The sequence below is a fragment of the Pteropus vampyrus genome, unplaced genomic scaffold (genome assembly GCF_000151845.1).
Source record: "Pteropus vampyrus isolate Shadow unplaced genomic scaffold, Pvam_2.0 Scaffold35, whole genome shotgun sequence".
NCBI lineage: Eukaryota > Metazoa > Chordata > Mammalia > Chiroptera > Pteropodidae > Pteropus > Pteropus vampyrus.
The window spans coordinates 8,015,157-8,028,561 of record NW_011888816.1 but is presented as its reverse complement, the minus strand read 5'-3'; the positions used below and the strand labels follow the sequence as shown (position 1 = coordinate 8,028,561).

At 40.0% G+C, this 13,405-nt stretch overlaps 1 protein-coding gene across 6 annotated transcripts in view; it reads right to left on the bottom strand.

The window, feature by feature from the left end:
* The window catches only part of NMNAT3 (nicotinamide nucleotide adenylyltransferase 3), a 99,692-nt gene that overhangs the window by 39,815 nt on the left and 46,472 nt on the right, over positions 1-13,405 (bottom strand). The gene's annotated exons all lie outside the window — the stretch shown is intronic.

Below are 13,405 nucleotides of genomic sequence, written 5' to 3'. Positions count from 1 at the left end.
TTTCAGATTGCTCACCCCTACTCCTGTGGAAAACGAATTTTCTAACTAGAGAACAGGACTTAAACTTCTTTTTGTTTTTAGCCTTGCAACGTGCAGTCATAATGCTGTTTTCCAAGCTAGTGAGGTTAGTTCTTTTCTTTCTCACTGCCTTCAGTGTATTATGTATTCCTTTGTTACTGTTTATATTTCTCTTTGGTTTTCCTCACATCCTGGTTGACTTTAATTACATATTTAGTTTTTCTGGACATGTGATTCCATGGTTTTAAGAGTCAGGCTATAAAAAAGAGGTACATTCGGAGTAGGGTCTCTCCTCCCTCACCCTAGCTTCTACCCTGCCCTCATGCCCCTATTCTTTTAGCTACATTCCCATCCACCCCCCTGGAAGTAAGCGATCTCATTAGTTTATAAAATCTATTCTTAAATGATTTTTTCCTCTTAAGATTTATTTTCCCTATAATTATCAGTAACTTATAAATCTCCCCAGGGTCTCTTTCTCGACAACTTCATTTTTAGAAATATTTATGCCAGTGCATCTCTTCAATTCATTAAGTCGATGCCCTTGTGCTGCTGGGAATGTTACTTCACTGACTGTTTTATCTGATGTTGGCCTGGGTTTTCTGAATGCTCCTTGCATGAGTTCTCTTTATGATCTGCTTAGCAAAGATGCCAAATGGTGGTGCCTGACTCTGAATGATCTTTGCTTCCCATTTTGAAGACAGAGATGGTTGCAGGTCCTGGCTCATGAACTCTGAAGCTGTCTCCTCGGGTAGTTCGACTTGACTGGCTGGTGCTGCAGCAGCAGCATCAGGCAGAGACAACGTGCAGAGACAAGTCTGCTCAGAAGACGGGGCTCCCCAGGGCGTGATGATAAGAGCGCTGGCTTTACATTCTAAGAAACTGGGGCTTTGTCTTTTACTTGCTGGGAAGGTCTCACGCAGAACATAGCACCTCTCTAGTCCTCAAGTTTCCTTATATCTGTGAAATGAGGATATTACTACTTGACATGACTCTGTTTGAAAGTCCCTGGCATGGAAGTGGTCCAGTGAAGGACAGTGTCACTTCCTCACATCGCCCTTTCATCTTTACGTTGATCGACTGTGTTGTTACAATTATTTTTTTTTTTGTATTTTTAATTAAACTTTTTATTTTGAGATAATTACAGATTTATAGGCAGTAGTAAAAAATAATACAGAGTGATCCCTTGTGCCCTTTACCTAGTTTCCCCCCACGGTAACATCTTGCAGTATTATACTACGATATTACAACCAGGACTTCGAGATTGATATAATCAGCCAATCTTATTCAGATTTCACCAGTTTTACATACACTCATCTGAGTGTGTCGTGTGTGTGCAAGTGCATATGTAGTTCTGTGAAGTTGTGTCACATCTGTAGGGTTCATGTATCCACCACCACAGCAGTTACATAACAGACCCTTCACCACAAAGACCCCTCATGTTGCCTTTTTATAACCATAGCTGCTTCTCTCTCATCGTTCCCAAGCCCCTATCTCTAACCACTGACAACCACTAATCTAGTCTCATTTACATAATTTTATCATTTCAAGAATGTTATATAAATGGAATCATATAATACGGAACCTTTTAGATTGGCTTTTCTCACTCAGCATTATTCCCAGGGGATTCATCAAAATTGTCATGTGTATAGTTTGTTTCTCTTTATAACAAAGTCAGGTTCTATAGTATGGAAGTATCAGTTTACTCACCCCTTGGAGGACACCTGGACTGTTTTCAGTTTTTATCCATTACAAATAAAGAGGTAATGAACATCGTGTACAGGTTTTTGTGTGAACATAAATCTGGGTCATGTGGTAGTTGCATATTTAGTTTTACAAGAAACTGCCAAACTGATTTTCAGAGTGGTTGGGCCATTTTATGTTCCCACAAGCAATTATGGTCTAGTTTCTCCGCATCCTTTCTAGCGTTTAGTGTTATTATTTTTTATTTTAGCCATTTAAGTAGGTATGTAGTAATACCTTCTCGTGGTTTTAAAGTTGCATTTCCCTAATGGCAGATGTTGGTAAATGGCTTTTCATGTACTTCTTTGCCATCTGTACATCCTCTTCTGTGAAATGTCTCTTGGCATCTTTTGTCCATTTCCTAATTGTATTGTTTGTGTTTTTTAATTAAGTTTTGAGAATTCTTTATATATTCTAGATGCTAGTCCTCTGTTGGGTATGTGGTTTGCAAATTCAACTCTTTTTGAGGAATAAGACAAAGTAAAACGAAATAAGCAAAAATTAAACAAAAACCCTTGATTGTTGTATTTTTATACTTGGCTGGGGGAAAGGAGAAAAGGATAGGAAAATAGAGAAGAGGTGGGAGGCATCTTATAGTTTCTGGGGACATGAGTAATGGTTTCCATTTTTCCTGGCATCGTATATATGAGCATAGCGAGGTAGAATGGAAACCAGAATGCAGGGGGCTCTTCAAGTGTCTGAGGGTCTTGATAAGGTCACTCATCAGGAAGTGCTGTTCACTCCTATCCTGGTATAGCTGAGTCTGGTGCAAGAGCAATGACATGGAAACTGGCCTCCTCAGATACTTGTCCAGGATCTATTTCATTTAAGCCATATCCCAAGGTAGACATATAAGGATAAGAAAAATGCTGATTTGTTATTAAATTGGAACAGTGCTGCCTTTTGAAAGAGTATGGAATGTTAATACTCGTGTAGACACAGACCCTTGAAGACTCACACGATAAGGAAAAATTATCTTGGTTCCAAACAATTACTAATCTAACATCCTTAAATCTATCTCCTCCAGAAAAAAAGTTTTAAATTAGAAATGTGAAAATGGACAGTTTTCCAGACTAGAGTAGAGAGTTGCCCATGAATAAACAGTAAAATCACTCTATTTGATTGATAAATGTCCATGTGAGCCCAAGACTAAGCAACATGCTGGGCTTATATAATATTTACTCATGTTCTCATGGTATCTCCTAAAGCCCAGAAGACCCAGAACTGGAGCTGCCACTGCCTTAAATAAAATTATTACAGCTTAATTTTCCTCCTTATCTCAGATTATACGGCACCACCTGATCGTGATGCGCTAAATTTTCTCTGTATTCACTGTATAGTAGAAAATCAAAATTAAAACCACAGAGGTAGCAAAAGTCATGTGCAACACACTGGTCACTGATCAGACATTTTAATTTAATGCGGAAAACTGCTGATGTAAATGATGCTGCAATAAATATGCTTCGATTTAAAATGCAAGTCGCTGAGAGGAAAACCTGGGAGCCATAAAATACCTCTCCCCTCCTCAAGGTTGTCCAAAGGGAAAAAACGGGCAAAGCTTTCGACTGGGTTGTTATCTTTACGATGCAATTTAATCTGGGATGCCACAAACACGTGGGGCAGGATCGTTAGGAAATAACATCATAAAGTATCAAGAAAGGGCTAAAGAAAACAGGAGAAACTGTTTTGTGGTTTTCTTACTTCCATGCATCGATAGGAGATTATTATGTGAACTTGTCTGGTCATGGCCACAAGGAGCTGCTTTAAGCCAGCACTGCGTTAGGCCTGATCGGGATGCAAGTGGAGAGACCAAACATGAATTGGATGTGTCACGTGGGACATACACTTTATGTTCATCATCTCATTTTAAGTCTTATAATAAATAACCTTGTAAGGTTAGGAGACATTATTCCCATGTTGCAATTGAGGAAACACAGGTTGGAGGGGTGAAATAGATTGCTCAAGGTCATGAACTAGTGAGTAGGTTTGACAAAAAGGTTGATTTCCAAGCCAGAGATTTTTGTGACCTCATGGTCACTGGGAGAGGAACGTGTCTCCTCTAAGGTTCACTATTCTGCAATCCTTTCTCTTGTGACTGTGGCATCCAAGGGAGAACAGAAATAGAGAATACTGGGACCCAAGAGCAACCAAGTCAGAGCTGAGCTTGGCTGGGTAGCAGCCAGGGCTGGTGGGGGTGTGCGTGCTGGCAAACTGCCAGCCACAGGCCTCCTGGATCTTGTCTAGGCCAGGGCAGAAATTTAGCCAAAAGCAGATCTGGGCCCACTTCTGTTCTACGAGTCTAGAAAACCAGTACTCATCTTTCTGAAGGCATCCATTCAGTTGATTATAGAAAAAGCATAATGGATAAATTCTGGACTATAGTCTGGGACCCTAAAGTCGAACCAGAGCAAAATCAGGGAATAGGGTCTGCAACTGACAGTTTCAGAGCACTTAGGAAAACTGGTGACTGCTCAGAGCTAGCAAGAGTTCACGGAGAATAAATTATTTCTCTATTTGGTAGCGTTTCTAGATGAGCAGGCAAGTAACAGCCATGAAGGCAGAACCTTATGCAGGCATTTGACAAGATTTCATAAGATCACCTTAGCATTGAGGTGGGAAATGCATGCTGGGCCAAGTTGCAGGCAGGAGTTGTCCAGGGCTGTGCACCTGCCCCCAAGGCTGAGTCCTGCTTGCTCTGATAAAGAAGGCCTGAACTGTCAGCCGGTTCTGGAGCTGGATGGGGCTCTGGGTTATCCAGGTAAAGGTTGCTGACGGCATTTTAGCAGGTGTTTTCCAGAGGTTCTCTGCAGATCTGTGTGCCAAGATCTCACCTAGTAGGCACCTGGTGGCCACTTAAAGACTTTCAGTGAGTCCCTCCATCTAAAGCTCATGTTCATTACTTGGCATTTCAGACTTCAAGATCTAGTCCCGACCATTTCCCTACTTTCTGCCAGTCCACCCAGACTCTCTGCTCTCACCAAATGTGTCTTTGGGACCTGCACATTCAGGAGGCCTCACAGAAGCCTGCTACTGTTCTTCTGTGGGACAAGGCAGTGAGAATACTGGCCTTCGGGTCCAAGATCTGGGTTCGTGCCCCAGCTCCCCCGCGATTAGCTGTGTAAGCGACAACTTCTCCAAGCTTCGGTTTCCCTGTGAAGGTAGGGACAGTCTGTCTCCTGACTATTGTACACGTTCTGTGTTCCAGTCCTTGCGCTTATACAACCTCCTGTAATCATTATAGCTCATGCGATGTTTTCTTGTGTATTCTTGTTATCCTTGTGCTTAAAGTATTCCTTCTCATCCAAACCTTCTCCCTGTCCCATCTGATTCACAAGTTATCAAGAGTAGGACTAGAAGTACCTTCGTCTTTGTAAAATCCTTCTGTACGTGGAGGGGTACACATTACGAGGCTCTTATCTTCATGGTCACTTTCACAGGGTTCTGAACTTCCCTGTCCTGACTCACTTGCCCACCACTCCCAGCTCTTCTACTCGGCTCTGCATAATGCCACGTTCCCTGTATGCCCTTTACTGAGAGTTCCTGCTCGCTCACCCCCTCAGCCTCTGTCTACTGATCTATAAAACCATGGTCACACTTAGGCCTTAGCACTTGGTACATCGTGATTCTTTCCACTCCCAATCTGGCCACAGTTTCCAAGTGCACAAGGACAACCTGTCTAACACATTAGTTCTTTGCCTCCTCATCTCCAAAGGTTTCTCCTGGGTGCCCTAAAGCCACCTGAGGGTGCCTTTATGCGCTGGACCTTGTTAGCCCCAACACTGCTGCAGGGTCCCTGATCCTTGTCCCTCCAGCTCTTCAGTCACCTATTCCACCACTTCTGATAAGACTATGCTTTTACCTTGCTAGGGTCTCCAGCCCATTCTTCTACCCCCCATCTACCCTTTCCTTCTTCACTTTACTTTTGATCCACCTGAGATACCAGGTCAGTCCTTTCAAGGATGTTCATGGCAATACCCAGAGCACCATGCCCCTCCATACTTCCATCCAGCCAGATAATTTCCCTGGTTGAACCAACCTAGCTTTTTTCTCTGTAGTTTCCCCTGAACAGCCAAAAGCTGCTGGGAAAAGCCACCCCATGGGGCCTCTTGCGGCGCTGACCTCAGACGGACTAGCCACACTGCCCTGTAGTTCTTCCTGAGGTTCTAGCCCATGTAGTCTCCCATAGCACATCCGACATCTTCTCTCCTTAAGTTTCTGAGCTTCTAGCAACCCTCACTCTCAGTTGGGGACTATGCCGCCTACCTCGGTGGACAAGAGAAGCCTTAAGAAGTAGTGTCCCTATCACTGTGCTACCAAATACTACTTACCAACATCCACCCCTGTCCTGCCTGTCTGACCTCCAGTAACAACAGGGAAGCAGCCTGAGGCCAGTCCATCCACTTGGGCTTGGACTCCTAGTCACTCCTGCCCCCACAGGAATGACACCCTGAAGGCTGCAAACCAGTCGCCTGCAGCCTGAACTGCCTATGGCAGGCATGTCTTTCTTGGTCCAGGTGGTATAAACAAAAGATTCTTTTAATGATAATAAGAAAATGTTCCAAATCAGGAAATTAATATTGATATAATACTATTATCTAACTTATAGACCTAATTCATATTTCACCAAATTTTCCACAAATGTTTATTATAGCAATAATAAATAAATAAATCCACAATCATGGATTGCATTCAGTTGTCATCTCTCTTTAGCTCTTTTCATCTGGAATAGCTCTTTAGTCTGCCTTTCATGACACGGCCATTTTGTTCATGCCAGTTATTTTGTTGACTGTCCCTGCGTGAGGTTTGCCTGATGTTTCCTCAGGAGGAGACTCCACGTTTGTACTTCTGGCAGGAATGGCACAGAAGTTATTGTGTGCCCTTCTGGGTGCATCAGGAGCGGAAACACATGATGTCACGTGTCCCATACTGGTGGTGTTAGCTTTGGTCATTCGGTTAAGGCAGTGTCTGCCAGATTTCTCTGCTGTTATTATTTTTTTCCTTTCTAGAAGTCTACGGTCAGGAGTTACTTTGCAACTATGTAATTATCTTATTTCAATCCTCTAGTTTTAGAGGATTGAAATTAATAATTAATGATTATTGCATGAATCAATTATATGGTTGCCCAGTGGTGATTTTCTAACTCCATTATTCCTTCTACATTTATTAGTTGGCATTCTAGTACAAGAAAGTTTTCCCTTCTCTCCCATCCCATTTATCTGTTTGTTCACATAATTGACTATAAAATTAATTTATATCAGTTTAGACTAATGGGCTGTTACTTTATTCAATGAGTTATAATCCTTTATTTCATTATTTATTTTTATGCTCAAATTGTCCCAGATTTTACCAGTGGGAACCCTTTCAAGCTGGCTCCTATGTGCTTTCGATATGTTCCCATTATTTGAGTACTTTCTTATTTCTAGCACCACAAGATGTTCCAAGTTCATGGTATACTTTCCCTGCCCCAGCCCCAGAATCCACCATTTTTCCAAGGATCTCTTTTTGTACAGAATGGTATTTTGAAATCAAGATTAGAATGCTAGGTTGTACTACTGCAACTGGGGTATAGTTACTTCTAGACCCTCTCAGTAGACAGGAATATGATATAGATGTATGTGTATCTGTATACATACTGACAGACATGTCTATATGTCTGTCTGCCAGCCTATCTATCTACCTTCCTACTTACTACCTACCTACCTAATCTTTGTATATTATCTGTCCATGAGTGCACTCTAATACCTTCAATTCCAATCTCACATCTCTAGGATATTTCTATGTTCCCTCTGTCCATGTTTGTAACTCCACTATCCAACAATGAGAAATCCAACTTCCAATATCCACAAGAAAGTTATTTATTACTTAATCCTAGAATATATAAAAAGTAGTTTCAGAATTACAGGCTCATGACTCTGTGCAAAAGAAACTTATTTATTAAAGTGGAGTATTTCAACTAAGTATTTTGTTGCCCATATTCTGCAATTGCAAACAATGCAGAAATCAATAATCTTTTAAACATGAAAATTCATATTTGTAGCTTCTTTTGAGAAATCTCCTGTCTTCTCTGACTTTGAATCACCACATTCTCTTAGATGTTTCACACGTCTCTCAATCTCAGTATGTCTGAAGCTGAACTCGTCCCTTGCTCAATTCTGGTCTACCTCAAAGACTCCCTCTTTCCCCCTCAGATCTAATTCATTATCAGGTCGACTTTACTTTCTAATTACCTTCCACATCTGAAAACTTCTCTTTATTGCCATTGTCAGCCTTCTTATCAAAAGTATTGCTTCAACTACCTCCTAACTGGCTTCCCTCCATCTACTCTTGAGAGAGAGAGAGAGAGAGAGAGAGAGAGAGAGAGAGAGAGAGAGAGAGAAAGTGTGTGTGTGTGTGTGTGTGTGTGTGTGTGTGTGGAGGTGGGGAAAGGGGTAAGGGAGGGAGGGAGGGATACACAGATCTCACCTGGTTAAGATAAAAAGCAAATTCCTTAGCAACGGCCTGCGAGGCCTTCGTAGTTTCCCCCTTTGCTCCCTTTTCCTCACCTCCTGCAACATTCCCCTTTGCTCCCAGCTGCACAGTCATCGCGAGCTGTTCGTTCCTTGGTGGCCGTGCTCTTTTCCCGTAGAGGGTCTTTGCGCATCATTTTCCTATGCTGAGAATGTTCTTCCTCTGCATCCCCTGACCTTAGCTAAACTCATTTTAACCTAAAAAGTATCTGACTATTGTTCTCCATCTCAATCTTTACATTTCCAGAAACGCTTTCTTTGGACTTTCTGCCTATGCCCAACTCCTCACTTTTCACACTGATAGTAGCATATGTCACCTGAGTAATTTTCCCTCTGTGGGATGTGATTAATGTCTATCTCCCTGTTATAGACTGAATGTTTTTGTTTTCCCCAAATTCATATGTTGAGTATAATCTAATCCCAATGGGATGGTCTTAGGAGGCAGGGCCTTTAGGAGATAATTAGAATTAGATGAGGTCATGAAGATGGAGTTCTCATGAATGGGATCAGTGCCCTTATAAGAGTCATGAGAGAGCTTGCTTCCCGTCTCTGCATTCCACATGTGAAGATACAATGAGAAGTCGGCAGTTTGCAACCCAGAAGAGAGCTCTCACCAGAACCCGATCATGCAGGCACCCTGACCTTGGACTGCCAGTCTTCAGAACTATAGAAATAAACTTCTGTTGTGTGTAAGCCACCTAGTCTATGATATTTTTGTTACAGCAGTCTGAAGTGACTAAGGCATTCCCCTAGGAGCACAGGGAACACTTTGCTCCCATACTATGTCTGTAGCTAGCACAGCTCCTAGCACAGACAGGCGCTCAATAAGAAACTTGATGAATGAATGGAAGCAGCATGGTGTGGTGGTTATGAGCACAGACTCCAGGGCAAACTGTGTCTATGGCTTACTGGCTGTGTGACCTCAGAAGAGTTACTCAATCTTTCTGAGACTCAGCTTCCCCATCTGAAAAATGGGAGAGTGACAGTACCCACCTCAGAGAGTTGTTATGAAGATTAAATGCACTTAGAACACTACCTGGCAAACAGTAAAAATGATATGAGTTTGTTAGGTACATAAAATGAACAAGTGCTTATAGTCATTAACAAATAAGTATTAATTAAAGTAACAAAGTTTGATTCTAAAAATGAAATACAAGTAGACTGTTGTTGAAATATAGGGCAATGGCTAAAGTATACTGACTAGAAATAATAAGCCGCTGAAATAACAGAAAACATGATTCAAATTGAATTCGACCTCCATTAGTAAGTTTGTGACTTACTAATTTGGAAAACAAGTACTTACAACTGGGAATATATCCAACTGGGAATATATCTTAAGAGAAGTGTGGGCTCAAATTCTCAGTATAGTCCATGAATGCTTTAGGTATATCTGATGCTACTGATTAGTTATATGTTGGGCCGAATCATTTCTGTCAAAATTCAGCAAACCGAGAATAAAAATCCTAAATGAACTTTTCAAAACCACCCATGCCTATTACACATATTCATCCATCAAGCCTTGGCAAATCCTCCCTGTGAACGACCCACACGGCATGCAGTGCAAGGCAAGCAAGTACCTCTGATTAAAGGAAACACTATAAAATACAGAAAATCCACAGACACCACACATTCCTACAAGTCCGTATCTGATTCCCAAACATTCTTTCAAGTAAAAGAGGGTAAAAAAATAGCTGGTTCAACATTTTATCCTTTGAGCATGTATGACTTTGTCAGTGTATTAATGAAAATCTTATGGATCTAAGTTTTCATCTAGTATATAATTTTTTCATTACAAAGGGGTATGTCATCACAGGAATAAAGATAGTTAAAAGTTCTGATATATCATAGTGCCTCTGTCAGTTTTTAATGTTTTAGTTTGTTTCCGGAGAAAAAGGAAGAAGCAAACGAGGGAAGGAAAGACAACTAGTTTGAAGAAGGGATGCTTGTGAAAGGGGAAAGAGTTCAAAATTAGAGCTATTGCAGCAAACCAGGAAGACACTATTAATTTCTCTTTAAAGGTATGAAACAAATTGCTGTAGATTGTTTGATTCAATTTATATGCTTGCAATATCAAATTTAAATTGTGGGTTGTTTTAGTGAAAACATACCAACAGAAGGAAGATTAAGTTTTCTTCATGAAAAAAGAAAGTCACCTGTGCGGTCAGATTTTCATCCAGTCTTAATTGTGAGCTGATTCTGATTTAGAGAAAAGGCCTTGTTTAAATATTTGTCCCTGGAGAGACGACAGGTCGAGTTACTGCTCGGCACACAGATCTGCTGGCTGTGGGAGGCTGCAATCAATTGACTGGGACTGAGTAGGGAGAGATGATGTCTGACTGTGCAGAGAAGACAAATTCACACCACATACCCCTCTTGGTGGCAAGAAAGTCCCCTTCTCCATGACCTAGTCCTCCCTGCCTTATCAGCTTTGTCTCTTTCCTAAGTGCTAGAATATGATTCTCTTCCACTTTCACATTTTACTTGTGCTGCTTTCTCTGCCCATGACCCCCACTAAACTGTGCCTACCTAAGTCTTTCACATTCTTCAAGACTTGGGTGTCACCTCCTTCAAGAACTTTCCCCCAGCTTCAATTGGGAGACATCCCTCCTTTGCACCTAGCAACACAATCACCTGTTCTCATGTGTCTTTAGCCACCTACACTGTGCATTCCTTTTGGGCAGGGAATGCAATTTAATCAATTCTATTTCCATGCATAGTGCCTGGCCTGGGGAAATACAGTAAATATCTGTGGGATGTTGAAATGTGTCAATCCAATGTATAACATTCAAAGACACAGGCAGGAGAATCCATTCTGGACTTTCAAAATGACCAAGTACTTTCCATAGAGGAATGACTAAGAATAAAGGCAAAAAGGTGCTGCAGATCATTTGTGACCAAAGCCCCTCTACTTATTAATACACGAAGTGGTAGAAATGATATATACTGTATCCACGTGATTAATTTTTACCCATGCATTCTGTGGTTACTATGACCCTTGGGGACCAGGAATACACTCTGACACCTCACTGGGCCATGCCAGAGCCTTACCATGCGGACAAAGAGAGTCTGCAGGTGTAACATTGAAGTCTCCAATACAGTGTGTAGACGTAGCTGTCTGTGAAAGCAGATTACAGGTCCTGTCCTGATAAACGTCACGGCAGACAACATATAGGCATCATATAGTTGTAGTTGGGTCTTGATTATTTTATCCAATCTGATAATGCCTGCCTTTTAGTGGGAGTTGTTAGACTATTTATATTTAATGTGATTATTGGTTTGGTTAGGTTTAAGTCTGTCATTTTGTTATTTGCTTTCTGTTCGTTGTGTCTATTCTCTGGTCCCCCTTTCTTTTTTTTCTTTCTTCTTTTGTATTAACTGAGTATATTATGATTCTATTTTATCTCCTTTGCATGCTTATTAGCTATGACTGTTTACTCTTTTTATTTTAATGGTTGCATTAGGGTTTACAATATATCTTTAATGTATCACAGTCTACTTTTAAATGATAGTATACCACTTCATTTATAGTATAAGAACCTTACAATAGTATTCATCCATTTGTCTCTTGAGTCTTTATGATACTGTTGTCATATATTTTGCTTCTAAGTATGTTTTAGGCCCCACAATATATTATCAACTTTTTAGTTTAAACAGTCAATTATCTTTTAAAGAAATTTAAATAATGAGAAAAAAACTTATATAATTGCCCATGTGGTTATTAGTGCTCTGTATTCCTTTGTGTAGATTCATATTTCCATTTGGTACCATTTTCCCTCTGCCTGAAGGACTTTAGCATTTCTTGTAGGGCAGGTTTGCTGATGGTAAACTCACCTTTTGCATATCTGAAAATGTCCTTATTTTGTCTTTGGTTTTTGAAAGCTATTTTTGCTGGATATAGAATCCTAAGTTGACAGTTTTTTTCCTTTCAGTACTTTAAAGATTTGTTCCACTGAACTCCTTTTGCTGAATTCAGTGACAAGAAATCTGCTATCCTCCTTATCTTTGTTATTCTGTAGCTGCCTTTAAAATGTTCTCTTTATTACTGGTTTTGAGAAATTTGGTTATCATATATATCTTAGTGTTGTTTTCTTCAGGTTTCTCATGCTTGGGGTTTGTTGAGCTAATTAGATATGTTCGTTGAGCTACTTGATGAAATTTGTTTTCATTCAATTTGAAGAAAATTACAGTGATTATTTCTTCAAATATCTTTTCTGTTCTTCCTTTTTTTTTCCTTCTGGGATTCCAATTACAAGTATAATAAATATAATTTAGGTTGTCCCATAACTCACTGATATTCTTTTCTTTCTTTTTTAAAATTCTTTTTTTCCCTCTGTTTCATTTTAGATAGTTTCTATTGTTATATCTTCAAGTTCACTAACCTTTTTTTCCTGTAATGTCTCATCTATTGTTAATCTTACCCAGTGTATTGTTCATCTTACGTATGATAGCTTTCATTTCGAGATATTTGAGTCCTTTTTATATTTTTGATGTCTTTACTTAATTTTTAAACATATGGTGTATAATTATAGTAACTGTTTTAATGTCCCTATCTGCTAGTTCTAACATCTGTGTCAGTTCTTGTTCAGTTTTGATTGATCAACTTTTCTCCTCATTACGGGTATGGGTATAGAGTTCAAAAAAAATTTTTTTTTGTCACAGAATAGCAAATTGCCCTCCAAAAATGTTTTAGCATTTATCCTATCACTATCAAGATATGAGAGTATCTATTTCCTTCTTCATCCTGCCAGCACTGAATTTTGTCAATTTTTAGTCTTTGCAAATCTCAAATGCTAAAACAACGTATTTATTGAGCACGAAATATAAGCTCAGTGGTGGCAATTCTGCGGTGCTCAAGCAGCCACAGTAGCTGCCCTCATGGTGCTTATATCCTTGTGGTGTTTATCATGTTTTTATTTGCATTTTCATTGATTATTAGTGATGCTGAGCATATTCTCCTGAGTTTACTGGCCATTTATATTTCTTCTTTGGTATATTGCCTACTAATGTTCGCTGACCAGTTTTAGAGGAATTATTTGGATTTTTTTTAATTCCTTTGTAAGAGCTATTTATTTACTAAGGCTAGACATACTCTTACTTTTTGAATAACAAAAAAAGTTTGTAAACGAAGGCATATTTCCTTT